At 40.9% G+C, this 22,240-nt stretch overlaps 1 long non-coding RNA gene across 1 annotated transcript; it reads left to right on the top strand.

The window, feature by feature from the left end:
- Nucleotides 1–17,548: 17,548 nt before the first annotated feature.
- Nucleotides 17,549–21,848, top strand: LOC309538501. Its single transcript, XR_014222243.1, has 3 exons — nucleotides 17,549–17,866; nucleotides 19,594–19,637; nucleotides 21,755–21,848. It is a non-coding gene; the product is annotated as an uncharacterized lncRNA (long non-coding RNA).
- The last annotated feature ends 392 nt before the right edge of the window (nucleotides 21,849–22,240 follow it).

Here is a 22,240-nt window from a genome sequence, read left to right on the forward strand (position 1 = left end):
AATAGTAGAAAGGCAAAGACAAACTCTGTTCACACAAAAAATAATAAGAACGAAATTAACATCAAGTTTAAGAGTTATGAATTAAAATACTTTAAAAACAAGGAAGGAAGGAAGAGAAAGAAAGAAAGACTATATCATTGTCACAGAGTATATTGGCTGTTGTTTTAAACTCTATTCCTATCTCCTAAATTCTTTGATTGCATGCTAGCGTGAGGTAATTTCTCCTGTTGTAAATCATTGTGAGAAAAGCCAAATGGAGAGGGGACAGCAGAGCATGGGAACTTTAGAGTTGTACTCCGCAAAGCACATAATAGTCTGTATTCTATATACACTAACTTGGGCGTAAGTCTCATTGAACCCTGTGGGGCTTTCTTCTGAGCAGACGTAAGAATATAAGAATAACGCTACTGGATCAGGCCAGCGGCATATCTAGTACAGTGTCCTGTTATCACAGTGGCCAACCATACACCCATGGAAAGCCCAGCAGCAGGACCTAACCAAATAATCCATACAAAATAACCCTTTGCTCATTGTATGGAAGGTCCAAGTAAGAAATCAAAAGCTCTTCCTCCAGAGTTTCCATAGGATAACCAGTAAGTGAAGCGGTATGCTTTTCAGCCTTATCATGCTGTAAAATGGACACTACAATGGGCTTTAAAGAGCACCAAATTGGTGTAACAACAGCTGGAATATCCCAGTTGATTACATCCTCTGGAGGATCACGCTCTTCCTGTACAGGTGGTTTAACTCTGGCTTTCTGAATGCTGGCTCCCAAAAGGAATGCACTTCCCAACATTTAACAAAGGTTTCATTATATTGCCATAAAATACTTGAGATGGAACCACCCCATATTTACATAATACATGTTTTTCCCCCCAGGGATTAAAGCTGGAAGCTTTGTTGTTTTTAAAAGTTAAATAGGATCTCTTTACCCAAGCTCTACCCTGCAAACTCCTTTCAGCGAGATCTGTTCTACTTTTGGGTATCCCAAGAAGGTAGCTTACATGGTCAATTGCCAGCTTCCTTGAGTCCCAGTAAGGGACATTCCTCTTGTAAGGAAGAAAGGCCAAAGCCAATTTAGAAGGCTGCAATACTAAACCACTTAGGGGACTTTTAGTTAACTGACCCAGCTGTTTAGGTTTTCCAAATTCATACAGCTTCATAGACTGATCTTTTTATATTTTCAGTTCCCCCTTCCATCCCAAATGATTTTCATTTATCATATTGATGCACTTGTTTCTGTGATTTCTTCAGATGGTTTTGGCCAAACAACCAAACTCTCAAGCTTATCTTCTATATGGTTTAATTGATGGTAAATTTGCAGGACAGTTCTACTAACTAATAGAGTTTGTTCTTCTAAGAGGGAATCTCAAAACTGCTGTGTTTTCCTCAAATGGGCACCGAACTGGCAATGCCCTTTGACCCTGCCCAAGGCTTCTGGCTTGCTGAGCCACACTCCTTGGGACTGCAGATGGACAGAGTTGCTACTCAGCATGCAGGCAGTTGCTCTAATGGGCATGGATGTCTCAGCCCCTCATCGACTAAAAGCAACTAAAAGATGTCTCAAATAAGCATGAAAGAACATGGTAGACTTCACCTGGTGTGTACATGATCATAAATAATACATCAAGTGCACATGTTGGAAGAGGGAATTCCATAGCCAGGGTGCCACCAATGTGCTGGTAGCACAGACCAGCTTCAAATGATAGGGACATCTGGAGAACTCAGCTTTCCCCTGTTCTGGGAATAGACTGATAGGAATCAGTGAAACTGAGCAGTTTATTAGGCTGATAACCATAATATTTACCTTTCGTGTACTTCCAGAGGAGTAGCTGTGTTAGTCTGTTGCAGCAAAATCAACAGTGTCTTGTGGCACCTTAAAGACAAACAAATTTATTCTGGCATAAGCTTTGCTTGAGTCCCTGGAAGCTTATGCCACAATAAATATGTTAGTTTTGCATGCACTGCAGCTGATCTACTTTCAGTGTTTTCCTTGTTTATGTCAGAGATTGGGTATAGAAGGGTGTGTGTGTGTGTGTGTGTGTGTGTGTGTGTGTGTGTGTGTGAACTGTGCTGGAAGTTCCTTCCTCTCATCCCAGGATTCCCCAGAGCCTTTTGTGCTTTCCAAAAATACATCACTCATTTCCCAGTTCTCTGCAGCCATGATTGCTGTAAAACTCTGGTCTTGTTTAGAAGAGAAAACAGATTCTTAAGATTCTCCTGTGGAAGCTGTAACAGCAACCAGTTCATGTTATGTTTTTAGGCCACATAGATTCCTCAGCTAAGGCTGCAAGCATTTCTTTGCTTTCATGGGAGTAAATCCCATTGAACTCAACGTACAAGATTGCATGGTAACTGGCTCACAGTAGGCTGTTGCTGCATTAAAGGGAACAGTGCAGAAAAAACTGAGTCAACGTGCTCTATACAAGTCTGAAAATGGGAGATATGTAGACATAAAAACAAAAGAATGAAGACATGTTTTTATGCTAAGATTCTTGCTGCCCAAAGCATTCCTGGAAACACAGCTTCTGACAGCTTTTGGTGGGATGTGAAGAAACCGCCCCCCCAATCTTTTTTTAAATGCAGAGTTGCAGGTTAAAGAAACCACATGAATACCATGCCTCAGCATTGTAGACATGGCCTGTAGCCCCAGAAATTATAGCTGCTTGTTGCATGAATTACTTCTCCCCCTCCGTGCTCACTCTATTTGCAACAATAATAGCAGAACTGTTATTACTTTTGGCCCAACAAAACAACACTGTGGAAATGCTGCTCCAAAAGGAAGTGTTTCCAGTTCCACATCGCTTTCAAGAGTTATTTTCCCATGTCGTTTCTGGAAACTTTTCAGGAAACCACATTCCCTTTCTTGTCCCTTTCCAGCAGCCTGATCTTTTCCCACTCAGAGTAATGCTCGGACCTCTTCATCACAAAGAATGAGCTGGAATGGAAAGCTAAAGCAAAAGGTTTTTTATATATATATATAAAGTGCTGGGTTTCTAGCACTTATTCATAGGGTTTATTTAAAGAAGAAATATCCTAATGAGAGTGAATGCTCTGCTTACCCGTTCTTGGGAGATGAGGATTTACATCGCTTTCTTTTTTAAGCTGCTGGGTCTTATCCCCATTCTTGAGCAACTGCTGTAGCCACTTAGGTCAGGCTGACCCCAGCCACAGCTTAACTGTGTGATTGTTGGGGAGCTGTTTTCTGTGTTGTTCCATAGTGGGTTTGTGTGTGTGTGTTTTTCCCCCCTTTGGTTTTACTTGGCTTGAGTCAATTCCCTGCTTTTCTTACAGTTCTCAGAATGAACCTGGGAAAGCAGAGGTCCAGACACTGACACTTGATTCAGCTGTAATGACAAACTACAGGTTGGCACTGTGTGGACGAGTCATGTGCTTATGTATTCTTTCCTTCCTGTGTACGCTCAGCTTTAGCTCAAACCGTGTGAAGCTAGTTTGCAGGCTGTTTGGAGGGCATCTGAAAATCAGGTTCGTTTTTTTTTGCCTGGATGAAAAGGTAAATTATGAGGTGAGAGAGGAGGAGGATGTAACTGAGTGCTTAGATTGAGAAGGTAGTATGAGTGTGAGTGGCATAAGGAGTGCCAGGAGGAAGCATGCCATCCTGATGCTTGTTCCAGCAGTGAATTGACCCAGTGAAACAGACTGCAAGGGCTCATCCACACTCACCTTTTGTCCTGTGCTTTCTAGACACAGGGGTCTGTGCTTTAAAGCTCCATATACTGCTCTTTACTGGTGAATCAGAGCAAACTGCAAACTGCAGAAAATCCTAATTGCTCTTCGCACCAATTCAGTGTTAAAGAGTGTGTTTTCCGGGGGGAAACAGCAGGGCGGAAAAAAGAGCTTGGACATGGAGTTTTAAAGTGTGGACCTGGGCCTAGAAAGCACAGGGCAAAAAGAGTATATGGATGAACCCCCTGTCACTTCTCTCTGCCTACTGTGTATGGGCATGCACTATCCTCTAATTTTGCCTTCCTAAATGTGCCTGAAATAATTTTCTGGGTTTCTATTCCTACCCACCCCCAAAAACGCACTCTGAAAGAAAAATGTAAAACAATGATTTAATAGAGAATGTTAAAAACTGTCACATCAACACACTGTACTAAATAATTTCTGTAACACTATTTTAAAGTAGCATTTACTGTCAAATACAAATGCAATTGTAATTGCAGCACTTAATGTGCTAAATATTGCAGTAAATATAAAATGCATCTTTTCTTCCTTCCTTTTTCGAAAAGGAAGATGAAGAACTGGATGACTAATGCTAGCTCTATTATGCAATCTTCAGTGGCAACTTTGAAAAGGCGACTGCAAGCTTAATGACTATTGCATGGCCAATTAAAAGCACTCTGTTGGCCTTGTTTCATTATCTTGCTATTCTTCAAGCCCCTTTTCCATTGACCCTATTATTCAGTGCTATGTTTTGAGAGGGCCCTGGGCAAGAAATCCTCACTGCCACCAGCTTTCAAGGAGCCAACACTGAAATCAAAGAATCATAGAATTGTAGAGTTGGAAGAGATCACCAGGGTCATCTAGTCTAACCCCCTGCAGTGCAGGAATCTTTTGTCCAATGTGGGGCTCGAACTCGAAATTGACATGGAATATCAGATGGAAATGAGGTTTTGCTTTATGTCTGTTGATTGCCATGTGTGATGCTAGAAAGGAATTTTGCCCAGGTGAGACAAATAGATCATTTGCTTCCTGTGCTGGTCCTGTGCTGGTCTAACCGAGAGGCGAGGTCCGAGTCCAGTCCGAGGTCAAGGGAGCAATATGGAGGCAGTCCGTCAAAGCTGAAGCTGGGTCCAAGGCAGGGAGTCAGGTGAGTTCAGGAGCTCCGGCAGAGAGGCAGGACAGGGTGCAGGCAGGAACAGGCTACCAATGATGTTGCTCCCGCAAATTGGGACTGGGGTTGGCTGGCTTTTATCTGCCCCGAGGCATAGGGTGGCCCCGGTCCACAGGTGACTGGCCTCTCCTGGCCTGGAGGCGAGCACTCCTCCTGCGGGAACTTAGTTCCCTCTGCCTCTCTGCCCTGAGCCTCTGCAGCTCAGGAGAGGCTGGAGAGTGACCAGACCCAGAGGCAACCTCAGCTTCCTCTGACGCGGCTGAGGGTGGAGCACCTCCAGGCAATGGGTCCTCCATCCCCTCAGGAGCCAGAGCAGACTCAGCTGATGCCTGCACCTGAGGATCCAGCACAGGTGAGGACCCTTCAGGCTCATGCCCCAGCCCTGGCTCAACTGGTTCTGGAGGCGGGGATTCCTGTGCAGGCTGGGATTCCTCAGTTTCAGCCTCTGAATCCGATTCCCAGGCCATCACACTTCCCCCTTAGCATAAAAACAGACATTGCTTGAATCCCTAGAAGGGGTGGGGAACATGTGGTATTCCAGATGTTGTTGGACTCCAACTCCCATCATCCCCAGCCAGCTTGTCCACTAGTTGTGGATGATGGGAATTGTTGCAACTTCTGGAGAGCCACAAGTTCCCCATCACTGACACTGGTACAAGTTAACCTGGGTGTTCTGTACCAAATTTGCTTTATTAGTTGGGCTTTGTGATACTACTGTATTCTGGATTTTGTGGAGTTAACTTGGGAAGCAGGGGCTGATGTTTTGAGGAACCCCCTTTTTGGCAGGGAATTAGGCAGAATGTTCTCCAGTCCAATAATTCTAACACTGTGCATCACAGTTTATGTATAATTATTAAAAGAGCTGCTGTGGAAGAGGGGAGTACATTCAAACAGCAAGTAAAATAAGTTAAGCGAAAAGGCAGGAAAGGCTAAATGTGAATGCCCCTCAGTTAAATTAACATCAACAGCCAAACAGGCAACATGCTATAACAGGCTAAGAAATGTGGACTTTTTTTTACTCATTGTCTGAGAACCTCAAGAGACACACACATTGCCATTCTTATTTTAAAAAAATAGTCTGATCAGTGCTTTTGTTATTTTACCTACCAATCCAGTTTGGGGAGTGAGCCAGTGTCTTTCCATGAAATGAGAAAACAAGGATATTTCTGCCAAGTATGTTAATTTGTGCAGAGTTTGGTTATTGAGCAATACTTGTTGTAACAAAGAGCAGTCGCTTGACGGCTTCTGTGCCATAAGGACAGTTAAGATTTTCAAGATGCCTTTCCAGTTATTGGGATGATCATGCTGTTTTGAATTTCTTTCTTACACTGTTTTGATTGTCCTGTGTGTGGGAGTGAGAATTACTAGAGTAAATCCCTGCACCACAGTTCCCTCCAGGCAAATCAAGCCCATAAAATGCCACCTTGGATGGAAGGGACAAAGGTATATTAGATGTCCATGGGTATCAGCCATTCAGTAAAATCCTAGTTTTGTTTTATTAAATGTTTTGGTGAGAGATATTTTAATGAAAGGCAAGACATGCTGAATTTAAACTTTGGTTTCAAAAATCTACTGCAAGGAGTTAAGATTTGGAATCGACCAAATCTGTTGCCACTTCATCAAATCCATCTTTAGCTATGCTAAAATGTGGCCTTCAAGAAATGGAAGTGGGCATATCAGCAAGTTTAGCCAAGAGGAACATCTGGTGGAACATCTGACAGCAGGGCCTGCAGATCTCTTTCTTCCCGTGCAGACTATTAAAAGGAAGTTTTGTGTAATCAGAGTCAGTTTTACAATGAAGCAGTTTTTTCAAACAGCAGAATCCAGAAGTAATGCCAGTTTCCTGTATCTAGGCCCTGGTCTGAGCAAATGGGCACCATTTTGACTGTGTGTTTAGGTACAAAAGGGTCTAAGGCTAGCACTGAAAGTTAAAGGGCAAGTATCAAAGCAAGATGCCGAGATCTACTTTTAGAGGTAGTTAAGAATATTAAGAGCTTTTGTTGGGGATTTTTCATTTGATGACAACTTAGTGTTAGCAACACAGAAAAGGTAAAGGTAAAGGGATCCCTCTTTATTTCTATATGCTTACAGCTTGGGTTCTGTCCAACTCTACTTTGCCTCTTTCCATTCACTATTGGGAAATGTAAAACATGCTATAATTTATTTTCTTTATGACAGAAGTAGGTAAAATTTGCAGACATAGTACCTCTCCAGAGTGGATAAAGCTTGCCAGATCATAGCTAAATCTGTTCAGGACCTTCTGAGTGGGGCACTTTTAAAATATGAATGCTGCTGGTGGGGTTTTTTTGTTTTTTGTTTAGAAAAAGAAACATCTATAACTTCTTAATTGTTGAGCAGAATTGGATTAAATTTTTAGGCAACGTTGATCCTTCTGAAGGCTCTGCCAAATGTCAGAAGTTTAGATGCAGTGGTTTCCCTGTGTGTGTGTGTGTACTGTATGTGTATCTATCTATCTATCTATCTATCTATCTATCATCTATCATCTCATCAGCCCATAATCCCTATGTGGTACATTGCTAGTTCAGGACTTGGGATTTGTCAAAATCCGATGTACAATCCTATTAAACTGCTTTGTTCCTTTGGCATGCACATCTAGAACATAGTACCATGGTATAACACAATTAATTTGTGCAACCTATGGGTTGATGATAAATATAGCTGATTCCATTCACATGAGTTGTAGCAATTCTGATGTTAGAAGAGCAGGTCTGCAGCTCTTCCTTATTGGCCTATTCTTCCTCTCTCCAAGGAACTCAGGATGGCGTACACAGTTTTTGATACCTCTTTATTCTCACAACAATTTGTTGATTTTTAAAATAGTGGTTTTTAATTGTTTTTACTGGTAATTTTATTGTTTTATTCTCTTTGTAAACCATGTTGAGGTTGTGTTTTTATATATATAAACAAGCAGTGTATAAATTTTATGAAATAAATGCACCAACAGGATCTCCACATGTAGTTGCATATGATTAATTCCCCAACTGCTGTGGGAAAGCCTTTTGAAGGATGATATAACTACCTAATTAAAATGAAGCAAGCTATGCTACGGCCACTGCTAATGGTGAGCTCCACTGATGAGAACCTTTGAATAATTTCTCTCCCTGGAGAGAAATGGTGCCTCTAATTTCTCTGCTTACAATTGGCATAGCGAATTTCGTTTCCATTTATAAATTGCTTCCTACGAAACTTTTCAAAGTAATTAAGCAATTTAAAACATCAACAAAAAGATAAAATATATACATTTTCATATATATAAACAATTTCAAATCCAATACAGATACAGATACAGATACAGACTGATAAAAACCTCCACTTGTAAGGCTTGTTGATGGCTAGCAGTTGCTTAGGTTACTCAGACAAATGTCTGCTATCAGCCTATGTATTTGACTGAGTAGTGGCTGAACTAAAAGTAGCAGAAACAGAGAACAAGCTAAGAAATGTACTATTTCCCATATTAATTTGTCATAAAGTTGCACCTGTAATTTTGCATGCATACACCCATTGATTTCAAGTGTAGTTTTCCATGTCTTCTCCTAAGTGCAACATTTCATCCTGTGTGGCTAGACATCTCCTTTGCAGAAGCATAATATCAATTAATAGTTTATCTGGTTAAAGCAGCAACATAGCGTAACCATCAGCCAACCATCTGCGATTGTCTTTTGAAGTTTAAGAAAAAAACAGTTTGCAAAAAACAGGTGAAGAATGGGATTTGGTGTAAAGCCATGCCTATTCTTCAAGTCCCCATATAGGCAGCCAAACAGGATTAAGTCATTCAATATAAAACTAAATGCATTTATAGGATTTCCAAACTCTGTACCCACAGAGTCTGGGATTTTGCCAGTAAATGGGTGTCCTGATTCCCTCCCTGACCTGATTAAACTGATTACACAGCATTTCCCTTTAATACTCTGCATGTGAACAAAGAGATATGCAAACCCTAGTGTCAGATGTTCCACATTAAACAGAACCATGCATTTTAAGAACCCTGGATTAATTCATGAAAGGTGCAGCTCTCTGGCTCCCTTAAGAATTTATATCTGAAAACTCACAGTGTTTTTCTGCAGACTCAAAGAAGATGCTAGCGGAGAAGCAGGAAAGCTGGGAACCTCACTACCATTAGCCCCAATATGCCATGCTCTTGTAAAACGAGCTGCCACTCACTTCAGCACCTCGCAAACTGTGAGCACAAAGTGTATACTTAGGACTAGAAGAACACACATCCCAGATTGGTTGCACCATTGACCTTTATTCTTCCCCCTGAACTGTAATTTGTGACTTTGTGAATAACAGGTTTTAAATGTGAGAATTGTTCAAACATCTGTCATTAATATTTACGACTTGCGGGCTCAGCCAAAGAAGTTGCGAATGACTTCAGATAAAGATGTAAAGTTCAGCCTCTCTTTCCTGCTTCCTTGTCCTCCTTGCCCTCTTGGCTGCCTGGAGAACAGTCCCCATGCTTCCCTATCTCCTCCACCTCCTGCCCAGCAGCACACCAGCTATCTTGTCCTGGGCCATGAATAACCTAAGAGGGCTGCTGCATTATAAGGGAGTCTCATATGTTCCAGTCCTTTCATGTGGCTGAATTAGGTCAGCTTCATAAATGCAGCTTCATAAATGCATATGGATGGTTTGAGTAGGAGTAATTTGGCAAACCTGGATGGTTTCATTCTTTCCCCACAGAAGTATAGGTGGTATCTCAAGTATAGGAAGTGGTATTAGATTTGGTGATCTTATAGGTAAAAGCAGAGGCATACCTAATGGATGGTTCAACAGCAAAATAAAATCACATTTTTATGCAAAGGGGCATGTGCAGTAAAACAGTACAAAGAAATCTTGCAATGTGGCTCACCACACTTTGGTCTTTTCTATATAACATGACACCACTGTATCACGTTTCTCTCTGAGCAGAACTGCAGCATCCAAGCCACTGTGATGAAACCTTGGTTGATGCTCTGCATTACTGAATTGTTCCATTTAGTAATGGAAGCGGGAAGGAAACACATCCTGCAATTAAGTACTTTTTGAAATGTACCTAAAGCTTAATGTGCTAATGTGCTAGTGTTGTTGTTGTTGTTATTTAAATTGGTATACTGCTCTTCATATGATCACAGACTGGTTCACAATGAGAACACAAATTATATAATAAAACAATAGCAAAAACAGACCAATAACCCTACTCCCACAAACACATTTCAAAGGCCATAAAATGTTCAAGAGAAATGGAAGAGAGATGTTTTGAATTGGTACCTACAGATATGTAATGAAGGTGCCAGTCGAGCCTCCCTAGGGAAAGCATTCCACAAACAGGGAGCCATCACAGAAAAGTCCTGTTCTCGTGTTGCCACCCTCTAGGCCTCTGGTGGAGGAGGCACATGAAGAAAGGCCTCAGATAATAATAATTAATAATAATAATAATAATAATTTATACCCCGCCCATCTGGCTGGGTTTCCCCAGCCACTCTGGGCGGCTTCCAACTGAATATTAAAATATTAAAAACAGTACAGCATCAGACATTAAAAACTTCCCTAAAGAGGGCTGCCTTCAGTTGTCTTTTAAAAGTAAAATAGTTGTTTATTGCCTTGACATCTGCTGGGAGGGCGTTCCACAGGGTAGGCGCCACTGCCGAGAAGGCCCTCTGTTTGGTTCCCTGTGATCTTACTTCTCGCAATGAGGGAACCGCCAGAAGGCCTTTGGCGCTGGATCTCAGTGTCCGGGCTGAACGATGGTGGTGGAGATGCTCCTTCAGATGATGATAACAGCATGCAGGTTGGTTCATATGGGGAAAGGTAGTCCTAGAGGTGACTATGTTTTGTATTTAAATATTTTCTTCCACTTTGGATCATAAAAGCCTGGAAGTCCATGCATAGGACCATGTGCCTGCACATGAACATGAATACATAGATAACAGGAACTACAAATATATGGAAAGCTAATGAAACGCAGGCAACAAGGTGCACTTACACATTTTCCAAAGCTGTTACATGTGAACTTAGACTAAGTAGGTTACATTTAATTACCATAGAAACCATTTGGGATAGTTAGTCAGGACTTAATGCCCATTGATGTTAATGGAAGGTAAGTTCAAATAACTGTCCTTTTTTCCTCTTTTGCTCCACTCTTGACAGAAAGGTCTCGGAATGAAAATAAAAACAATGCAACATTTCAAACCTGTACTTAGAGCAATTGTCTACGCCCATTGTCAAGACATTTTGGGATGTAAAACATGTCTTACTAGCTCTCCTTGGTGTTTCTGTTCATTAAATAAGACAAAGAACACAGCATGAATTGCTTGGGATAATCAGTAACATAGACTTTAAGGACATCAATCTGCAGTGCTCTAGGAGAGCAGACTGTGCCCACAAATGAGTTTTAGAGGAAATCTTTTCAGTCTGTCAATGGGAGCTGCTTCATATTGTCTTTATGGAAGGTCACATTGCTGGTCAGCCTCCCTCTGTGCTGAAGAAATACCTCTACAGATCCTCTGAACAGTCCTCGCATGATATATCAGGCCCTAGTGTGAGGGGTCAGGGCATTTACAAGATCTCCTGTGGTTTCAGAAAGGTGACCAGAATACAGATTCTTGGCCCTCTGGGCTGAAAAAAGAAAGGCACTGATTCTGAGGAGAATACAAACCAGAAAGCATATCTAATTGATTGAGAGGGCTTTGACTGCTCTGTGTAAACAGTGTTTTCCACAATGTAGATCTTTTACTAATTAAGCATCTTGAGGAATGAGTTAATCAACAAACAAGTGCCAAGAGCCATCAATGTTCAACAATCAATAAAAGCTGCAGATACCAAAAACCACAGAGAAGTCTGAGATGGGTGAACTTTGGGTTCAGATTGTCAAAATAAAGGATCTAAAGCTGGCTTCCAAAGTCCACATTTAGCTGCAAAAATTAATGGCCTGGTTTTTCTAAAGCATCTTACATCGTGAAACTATTGCCTGAGAACTACTGGGTGCTAAATGTATGAAACATGAGATTGCTTGCCAAGTGCCTAAGTTAGGAATTCTAAGACTGTGGCTAGGGAACATTGGATGTTCAGTCAGAATCAACAACACTGGGAGCTGAAGACCATCCTCTTAGCTGAATATTTTTAAGGGTGCGTTTGGAGTATGACCCCCCCCATTGTACATTAATATTTGCAGTCTTGTGTATGGTGGATTCAAATGCATGATGGATTCAAATCTTTACTGTGAAGAAGATTTTGATACCAATTATTAAATAGATTTTCTATTCCATAATTTATTCAAGGAGTTCAGTATAGAGTATGTAGTTCTCCCTTCTCCCATTTTATCCTCACAATAACCCATGAGTTAGATTAGGCAGAGAGAGTGACTGGTCCATGGCCAACCAGTGAGCTTCAAGGCAGAGTGGGGAATGGAACCTCCAGCCCAACTGTCTACTCATTATACTACACTGGCTCTTATTTCTGATTATCCTGGCAGATAGTCCAAATCGACATGTATTGCACTGCTTGGTGACTACTTGCAATCTAAATCACCCTAAACCATGTATCTGTAAAATCTAGTGCAGTATTGTCTACTTTGACTGGTAGTGACTCTCCATGGTTTCAGGCAGGATTCCACCCCCCCAGCCCTACCTGGAGATGCTGCCAGGGATTGAGACTTGGGACCTTCTGCATGCAAAGCCAATGTTCTGCCACTGGGCTATGGCCCTTCCCTCAAGCTTTTGCTCAAATGCTGGAAGGTACAGCAAACTCAGGGAAAACAGCAGCCCTTAAAGCAGGCTGGTTTGAAGCTTCACAAGGCATTGCATCTTAAAGAGATGAGAAGGCAAGGCTATCAGGAACATAGGAAGAGTGACACACGATGACTTGGTACTACAATGGTTCTTCCAACACAGTGCAGCCACCAACATAACCTTCAGTTCAGACTGCATGGGCTGTATGCATACAACTGTCCAGATGCCTAGTGCAGATTGCCTGAGTCTACATCAGCAACATGTCTGATGTGTAAACAACCTAGTATGGAGTAAAAATGCAGCCTCAGCTCTAGCTAGTTAAAAAATCAGCATCCTCTTTCCTTTTTTTCAAATTTCCATTTATAGCTTTATAATGAACTCTGAGGTTTGAACAATGTGCTTTAACTGCAACTTGAATCTTGATTAATAACGTATTTCCTTGTCATGAAGAAATTCTCAGTGTTGATAAATTGGCTCAAATAATTTGTTTCCTTAACAGGGCTGATGTTGATGAGTTCACAATACTTTTCCTTATTTTATTTATTTATTTATTCAGTTTTAAAGAACACTTACAGGGAAGCAGCTTTATAAATTGCACACCAGTAAATATAACCATCTAAGTCTGGCACATCATCAAGAGCCTATATTTTTAACTTCTTTTGGTAACATCAACAAAGAGCGAGACTGCAGCAGCCGGATGTTTTGTAACTCTGCTGTACTACCTAATAGTGTTGATGCAGATTTTATGCCACTTAGCTTTGCAGGTGTCAAGAGCATACCACTAATTGGACACTGGACAACAATTGGGAATGGTCTGTTTTTTATACGGTGAACAGTCACTGACAGATTTTATGTTTAGGTCATTGAAATGCACTAACATCAGCAACAAAGGACAACAGAATTGAAGGGTCTCCTTGGATTCCTCCAAACAACCTGCTTATTGAGCCCTCACCCTGATCTGCTTACACAAAACTTGTATGGAGGTTAGCCCATGCCTCGTCTTTCTTGAACATTTGTTCCAATTTGTTTGTGGGGATGGCCTAACCTGGTGCCTGGACAATGAGAATTCATCCTGATTTGCTTGTGTGGTGGTTATACATCTTCCTGTTAATAATTTGTTCATTTCATACTTCTCAGCGCATTTCTCCTACGCTTTTTTCCATTTTGGAAAATAGTGAATTTGTTGCACCACGGCAGCAGAGCACATTAATTCATTTCAACTGCCAAACCTATCTTTCCTGTATGTGCCTGAATCCCTCCAGAAAAATACTGACAGTCCGGAGGTGACCTATTGGTCTTTGTAGAATCTTATCAGGAGTAGATAAGAGGCTGGATCAAACTGACTATTGTACTATAAAGCATGCTGCTGCTTTTTCTTGTGGTCTGGTACATGAAGGATATCCAGTGTCATACTTCCATGAGGCCTGCACTGTGGATTCTTTTTCCTGTTTAAATTATTTACTCAGGTGTGAGTATGCGTAAGAGAGCAGCGGGCATAGGGTGCACTAATTCCTCCCTTTGTATTAAACATAACCTAGAACCGTGACTTTGAATGATTTGTTTTGTTTAAAAATTGCTTATTTCAATTGTCAATACTGGGCAATATCATCTCAGCAAATTTAATTTACATTCGCAGAGTATAAAATCTGTGATTGGAAAACAGAACCAAATGTCCCTTAATTATGTCAGACACTATGTTAATGAGTTCACTTTCCTAAAAGCATCATTACTTTCTGGCAGCAAGGGGGCCAGAAAGTAAAGCGCATTTTATACTAAAGAAAACAACCTAGATACTCTGTCAGTCTCCAAAGTGACAGCAGATAAATGTTGAGAAGAGAAATCAGATTTGTGAACAGACCCAGAAATAAAGAGGCAAGACACAAGTGATGGGTTGAATTAGAGCCACAGTTTATTTATAGTATCTGCAAATGAGAAGAGTAGGAACCTAACAATTTCAACCTTGGGTGAGCCAAACCCTGCCCATTCCAAGAGGCAAAAAGCCTGGGCCCTACCTTATGGCGAGTAGGGAAGCCTACCTGCCCCAACCAATCCTGGACCACTTTGGGCAGGTGCAGCAGCTGAGCCTCAGGAACATTTCACATCCAGGCTATGGGCATCACAACCCTGAACAGTTGACCTCTGGAAACACCGTTCGCTTTCAAAAGTGCCTAAGGACGCTCACCTGTTACCTGATCTCCACCTTCATCTTTCTTGCACCTTCGTGCCAACAATGTGACATATTTAACCATGCAACCAAATCAATCCATTTTGCAGCACTGACTACTAAACACCAATATTTCCCAAATTCAGTACAGAGCAGGTGAATAAAAGTACGTCAGGGCAGGCAAAAAAATTCCTATTCAACCCTGACATGGCTGGTGATCCTATAGGGAAACAGAGGGCTGGCAGGAAGGGTGTGAAAATAAACCAAGGCACATAAAGTCTGTGACCATACCAAGTTGTGCTCACTGCATCCTGGGTCCACCACAGCGAGGTTCCCAAATGCATCATGGCTGGTGTGAGCAGACATAAAGGATTAGGTTAGAATCATCACATTTTAACTCGTGCAAATGACCACATTATCATTAGTACAAAGCACCTTGTCCCTGCCACTTTACTCCCACGATGTAAATGAAATGTCTTTCTATATATATCTCTTATTATACACACCAAAAGGCAAATGGTTTGGAGCCATTGCTTGCTCTCCCCCTCTTTTTCACGATTTTACATTCTACAATGTAATGACTAATTGGCTGAGTTTCCCAAGCTATTTTATGTTTCTCTTGCTCTGGTTACAAGTCGTACTAAACCAGCGTCTCCACAGGGACCTATAGACGGCCAACAATTCCAAACGCTATATAGCATTCCCCTTTGCTTCTAATGCGTAAAACATTTACGAGTAATTTTGCAAATGCATTAAGAAGGACCACCTCCCCAGGAGCCCCCCCCGTCTTCTGTCGGGCACTAACCCCTCACCTCTCACACACTGCCGGCGACCCAGTCCTTCCTGCCTGCTCCTCTCCCTGCCGGCCCCCCCCCCCCGCGCGCTCCTTCACCAGTTAGCAGCACAACTTTCTGTTTGTGCCAGTGGGGCGGCCTGGCGAGACCACAATTGCTCTACTCCACAGATTGACGAGCCCTCAGATGCCGATTTACTGTACATGGCAGCCACTCTGGAGCCGAGGCACATCTGGAGTGGAGTAAGCTTACCGAGAAACAGGGGCCAGCTTTAACTGGAGCCAGTGGAACTGAGAGCAGCCGATGAAAGGCAGCTTTCCCGCCTTCCCCTTCCCCGCAGTCCCTGGGTAGATTTCCTAATGTAAACAGAGTCGATGGGGGGAAGAACACAGTAACTCTTTGCAGAATGTTTGTTGTTTAATGTGCTTTATCTACTTGAGGTCAAAATAGTGCCTTAGAAAAACAGAAGCTTTGCTTTTCATCTAAATAGCTAAAAGCCTGCGTATTACTATAGTGGTTTCTTTCTTTCTTTCTTTCTTTCTTTCTTTCTTTCTTTCTTTCTTTCTTTCCTTCCTTCCTTCCTTCCTTCCTTCCTTCCTTCCAAGAGGTTAGAGTGGGAAAAAGTGGCACTTTGGTGTTTATTTGTTCCTTTTTTATTATCATTTAGGGGCATAATTTCATTATCCCGAACCAAATGAAAAACAAACGATTTGTCTCTGCTAAAGTTCTCAGTTCCTCTTTTTAATGTATAGGAAGATGCTTTAATCCACAAGAAGGGTACATATCTGTTTATTGTATGTACCATTTAAACAGTAAAAATCTAAAAGAACAAAAAGATCCGCCAAACTCATCTGTTCTGATTTTTAAAAAATAAATCCCTCCAACCCGCCATTTATATTATCTGAAAACAGAATAAAAAGATTATAGATGGAAGCTTTGTTTTACTGAACGGCAAATAACTTGTGCATCCTGGTGCCAACTGGAACTCGGGGGATTCTTAATTTCTTTTCTACATCCAGAGGATATGGTTGTTTTAATCTGGATGGACCGATTTCCTAACTGAATCTTTGAGTTATTTATTTGCTAACAATATATGAGGTTTTTAATAGCAGAATGAGAAGTTTGCATGGAATGAGAAGCTGACATCTTATTTCATAGTTAATTAAAGGGGAAGGCATATAAATGAAACAGAGGAGCTGTGGGTAGAAGGGAGAAATTGTGATAGGGGTTTCATATTACACTTCATAATCACTAAAATGAAATGGGTTGAATTTTTAAAACACTCAGCGGGCCTTTCAATTTTAATCCTACCATATTAAAGATAATGATACAACATAAGTTTAGTCGGAACATGATTAGCCTGGTGTTGAGAGCTGGAGGATATAGCATATTGACTGCAGTATGGAGCCCCACACAACAAATCTGAGACTCACACAGCCATTCAGAAATCTTGTTTTTCCAATGTACCTGTTTCCTTTGCTCGCCTTTCAAATCCCATCTAAGGTTTCTCAAATGCAAAAGGGTGTATTAAAAGTGTTATTTGGACCACAACTTGCTAAAGGTTTCTGAGCATTGCTGCCTGTCTCTGGTGAAATGTCATTTTAAATCAGCAATCCTGTCTATACCCACTTACCAAGAAGTAGGCCTCAGTGAATTCACTGGGGCTTTTTCTGAGTAGACGCGAACAGGATTCTGCTGTTAGTTTGCACACTGCTTTTTATGTACTCAGCATCTCTTAATAGGTAAACTAAAAAAAGAGGAAGGGTTTGCATAAACAGAACTCTATAGAAATTTTGTCTTTAAAAATAATGAATATAAACAAAATAATTGAACCCCCTTTGAAAAGGGAATGCTTAAATAAAAGAAGACACTTCTAATTAATTTTTAATTAAATGATTTAATTTAATTGTATTAAATTAACAGTGATTCATTTATGTTGAACGGTGTCTCAGTATTGTGACAGGAGCCTCTGCACACAATCTCCCATTTCATATTGGATGCCTGGAAGGAGGAGATCAGCAACTCGGTTGTCTCGCTTCATGGAGTACAAGAGAGTTCCTGCTGCCCCATTCCTTCTAGGAACCTCTTCCCTAGTGGGTAGATGAGAACTTATCACAGAGGCCCTTGCACCATTGCAGGGGGTCTAAGAGACAAGGCTCATTGGGAGGGGAATTCTGAGGCCTTCAAGCAGCAACTGTCTCAGGATTCTTGGAATGAGTGTTGCTATTCCACCTCTTCCAGCTCTTAAACTGGGAGGTGGACATTTATTGCAGAGCTGCCCTACAGATAACCACTTGTGACTTGGTGGGAGGACCATCTCGCAGTAAGTGGAGCAGTAGTTAGACTCTTGCACTTAGAAGAGCTGGTGGGGCTAAGAGGGATGTGAGAAAAATGTTGTTTTGTCCTCATCAAGAAAAGCACACTTGTTCCAGAGGGTCCTGCAATGCTGCATGGAGGACACTGATGTGTAAAATGCTGAGTGTGGGTGTCTGAAGAGGAACCTCTACATGCGACCAGGACCCTGCTTGTTCAGGCATATTGATGGTGAGGAGCAGCGAAGTCTCCTCTTCAGAGGTCCATGATCACCACAAGGATGTCAGGGGGCAGGGCTAAAGTGGTCATATGATGGCAAGGGCAGGGCCAGCAGCACAGCCTTGCTCCTTGGTCTACACATGAGTGCCTCCTACATGAAAAAGATGTGAATAAGACTTGTATATATGAATTAATATGATGGGTGTGTGGCCTTTCAGCCCACATGGTTTAAGCACCTCTGTCTCTGAGGTACCTTCTCTTTTCAACAGCTGAAGACTTGTTCAGTCTGTGAGCACTTGTTCTAGCTCTTCTGGTCTTTGCATTTGTATTGTTCGTTGAATCTCGCTCGATGCTCCACAACGTAACCGTTTTATTGAACAGAACAATATACAGCACCCTAGCAGCATATTAGAAAAGCATTGCTGGTGCCCCGTTTCTCCAAGGGCCAAACCAGAAGTGGCAACATTTACACAGTCATCTATTGTGTGATTTTTTTAAAGGAAGTAGCACCTGTGGGGCCGCTTAATTCAGGCTGGGACCCGACCAGGAAGGGAGCTTTAACCACCTGCATTAGGTCCCTGGGCTTCCTATTTGCCTTGTGACAAAAGGGTTAATGGGTGCTACCAGTGTCCCCTGCACCTGTTATTTACTCTAAGAAAATAATGGTGTCCCATCTAGTCTGGCCCCTAGTTGGATGGAGGGTGGCTAGGTTTTTCTTAAAGGAGCTGTATGCAGTTAATTCACTATCCCTAGATACGAAACATAGGGCACTAACACAAATATTCTTATGAACCTGAAAAGGCTGCATATAGATCTGTGCCTGTATGCCCACTGAATAAACAGTACACAGCAGCACAGACAGCTTTGACAGTACCAAACACCTTTTTGTGTGTTGAGTTTGGATTTAAACTACCCCAAATGGGATTGGTTCTGTCAAAGCCAACAATGCCAAAAAAAAAATAAAAGAATGCTTCGGTAAAATATTCACCCCTGCCAGATATCTACCTTCTACTGCATACAGAGCCAAAAAGAAAGAAGAAAAGCTGAGCAGCAAGAAGATGAATGAGAAAAATGCTACAGATAAAAGCACAGATAATTAGGAAATATGTTAGATTTCCTGTTAGACTCTGTAAGATTATTTAGAGCTAATCTGTGTATGTACCATTCAAACCAGCTGTTCATATGACAAGATGCTTTGAATGGATCATAGGATGAGATAATTACCTTAAAGGACAAAAGTGATATACTGTATTTGCTTAAAAAACGGATTAGATAAGCATCTAAGCCTAATGATTTATCAGAACACATTCCTCTCTGGAAGTATCTTTAAAATTGTCACCAGTACTTTCCAGCCAATATGCTTTTCTAAGCAGAATGGTATCTCTGAAGCAACAAAAAAAAAGTAATTATTTGACTCCTAATTTACATGTGGGATTACTTGAAGATTTACACAACTGAAACAACATAGTATGGATTGATTTACAGATGTAATTTTCTTTTCCTTTTTTTTCTTGATAGGTTTTCTACTTTAGCCCACACAATCTTGGGGGTCTGAATTTAGAGTAAGAATGCATTTTCCTCATAAATTGCAGACTATTTATTTCTGTGCAGTTAGATTAATAACATATATCCAAACTTAAACAGTAGGTTTATGCAAAACCACACTTTAGTCACAAATACTTGCCTTACCTGATTTTCCCTTCTCCAAATGGATTATACTTGCAGAAAATCTGGAAAAAAGCCATTTGCAGACCCCTTTCCTTGAATAGGTATGCAACTCGAAATATAATGCATGTAACATAAAATACCAAACAGGAAAACTGTAAGACAAGAATAGTAGAGAAGACAGGCAATAGTGATTATTCCATAAAGACTTATATTAATAGAAGAGCAGGACTTCTGAAAAGGTTGTGTCAGCCGTTCAAGAACAGATATATAATTCCTCTTCCAGACACATGATATGGAAGTACTATGACATCGCAGACACCATGGAGCCATTGATTTGGAAACATATGAAACTACTATCAGAATTTGGTTTAAGACCTCCAGTCAGCTAAATGTTTAAACATGGGTTTCAGAGTGTACAAAAATGGGAAGCATTTGCATAAATTTTGTGGCTTACAGCCATGCAAATTGACTTTGCTGAAGGTAAGTCTCCAATACTGAAATGAGCCAATTTATTTTGGATTGAAAAACCTTATTTAGTTGCATGGTACAGGTGTTTATAAACTTTATAAACATAGTTATTCTTTGGAAGAGATTCTGTACCATAAAGGTACACGTTCCTTTTTAACCAGGCCTTTGGTTGATTTGATTGATATCCTGTGTCCTTTCAAAATGTGTTTTTTGTAGGGAGGGGGTGTCATTGGGTTGTTGCTTTTATTTTGATTATGTATTTTGTAGTTTTACGTTTTGATTTTATTCTGTGAGCCGCCCTGAGTCCTGCAGGTATAGGGCGGTATATAAATTCAACCAACCAACCAATAAATAAATAAATCACACCAGAATTGTGATGAAATAGTTGTGTGAAAGTGTGCAGATATATTATAACTGCTCTGCATACAAATTCAGGTGCTTGAGAAGATTAAGAAAATGTGAAGATGGGCATATTTGAAGGACAAATGCATCCTATAAAAACTTGAAACAAATAATTTCTGCTTTAGAAAAAAACCTACATGTTCACTAGCCCAGTTATGACCACCTGAGATTTTTGATGCAGCTATCAGCAGTGGTGCTTACTTCTGAGTAGACATTCATAGGATTGAGCTGTAAGCCTCCATAACTATCATTGTTGGGGTTTTTTGTTTTTTTGTTTTTGCCTGTTTAGCAGCAGAGTACCGTAATTGAATTACAACTTGTCAACTGTAAACAGTATTTCGAAACAAAACAAAACAGACAGGGTAATATTTCTCCAACCAAAATATGTACTTATTGCATAAATTTTCAGACTATAATTCCGTTCCAAATATAAATATCCTAAAATAAACCACGGTACATTTTAGAATAAGCACAAACTAAAACAAAGAAATTGAGAGAACCACTAGAAGAAGAACAAAAACATAGGGAAAGGAAACCACAAAAATGGGGGGGGGGAGAGAATTGGAATTGCAGGCATTAAGTAATATGCTGAGTAAGCAAAGAATGCTGTAAAGTACAACTAGGTGAGGAGAACGGAAGAAAAATACCACAAGTTTACTGTTGAATCAGAAAGTAATAAATCCCTTTAGCTGAGGCAGATTCTGTTTCCTTATTCCAGTGGATTCAGATGTGGAATTGTAAAGTGTGGTGTTATGATGCAACAGGAGTTTGATTTCTGGAAATACTGTAACTAGAGGTGGTGAGGTTGGAACTCTTATCACTATATAAGGAAAGATCATCTGGATGAAAACCTCAGACACATTTGACCAGCGGCTGAAATGTGGACATTTTCTATGTTGTTGCGGTCAAAACCCATACATTTCAAATCCTCAGCTTAATATGGCTCTCTTTTTTTACCATTTAGAGTTAAGATATCAGCCTCTTGCTACCACATTACTACAAAGAAAACCTAGCAGTGGCTGCTACTGAACTCTATAAATACTTGTAATATCTCCCCATTGATCTTGCTTGCAGAAATAGCTTTAATGGAACTCTATTAATACAGAGACTGATTTTAAATGAGAGTTTCTTTGATTTCAAGATGCCTCAGCCTTCTGCAGGTCTGCACCAAGACACCTATCAACACAAGCTCTGCTATTCTGAGGAACACATATTGTAGAGGGATATGAATAATAGGTTAAACAGGCCACAACTTTATTGAGGGAACATGAAATGCATGTATCAATTAAGACGAGGAGATGGTTCTTGCCCCTTCTGAAGAGTTGCCTAGGAGGACTAGCATGGATGGATGGCCAACTCACTGTCTCCCTTGCGTCACTGAGCAGAACTCTGAGCTTCACTGATGAGATGTAACCAGAGGCATAGCATGGGGGGCTTTCAATACTGTTGAGACTATATTGCATGGAACCCTCTACAGAAGATGCATACAAGGGGGCATGAAGATTGTCCCTCATAATAGTTTATTTGCACCTGGAAAACTCGAATCCCTGATATGGCACATTTGCTTGTTGTGGCCTTGCACAGAAGCACATGAAGCCAGAAAGAATCAGGCAGGATACTAACAAAT

The sequence above is a fragment of the Podarcis vaucheri genome (genome assembly GCF_965113315.1).
Source record: "Podarcis vaucheri genome assembly, chromosome: 8".
NCBI classification, from domain to species: domain Eukaryota; kingdom Metazoa; phylum Chordata; class Lepidosauria; order Squamata; family Lacertidae; genus Podarcis; species Podarcis vaucheri.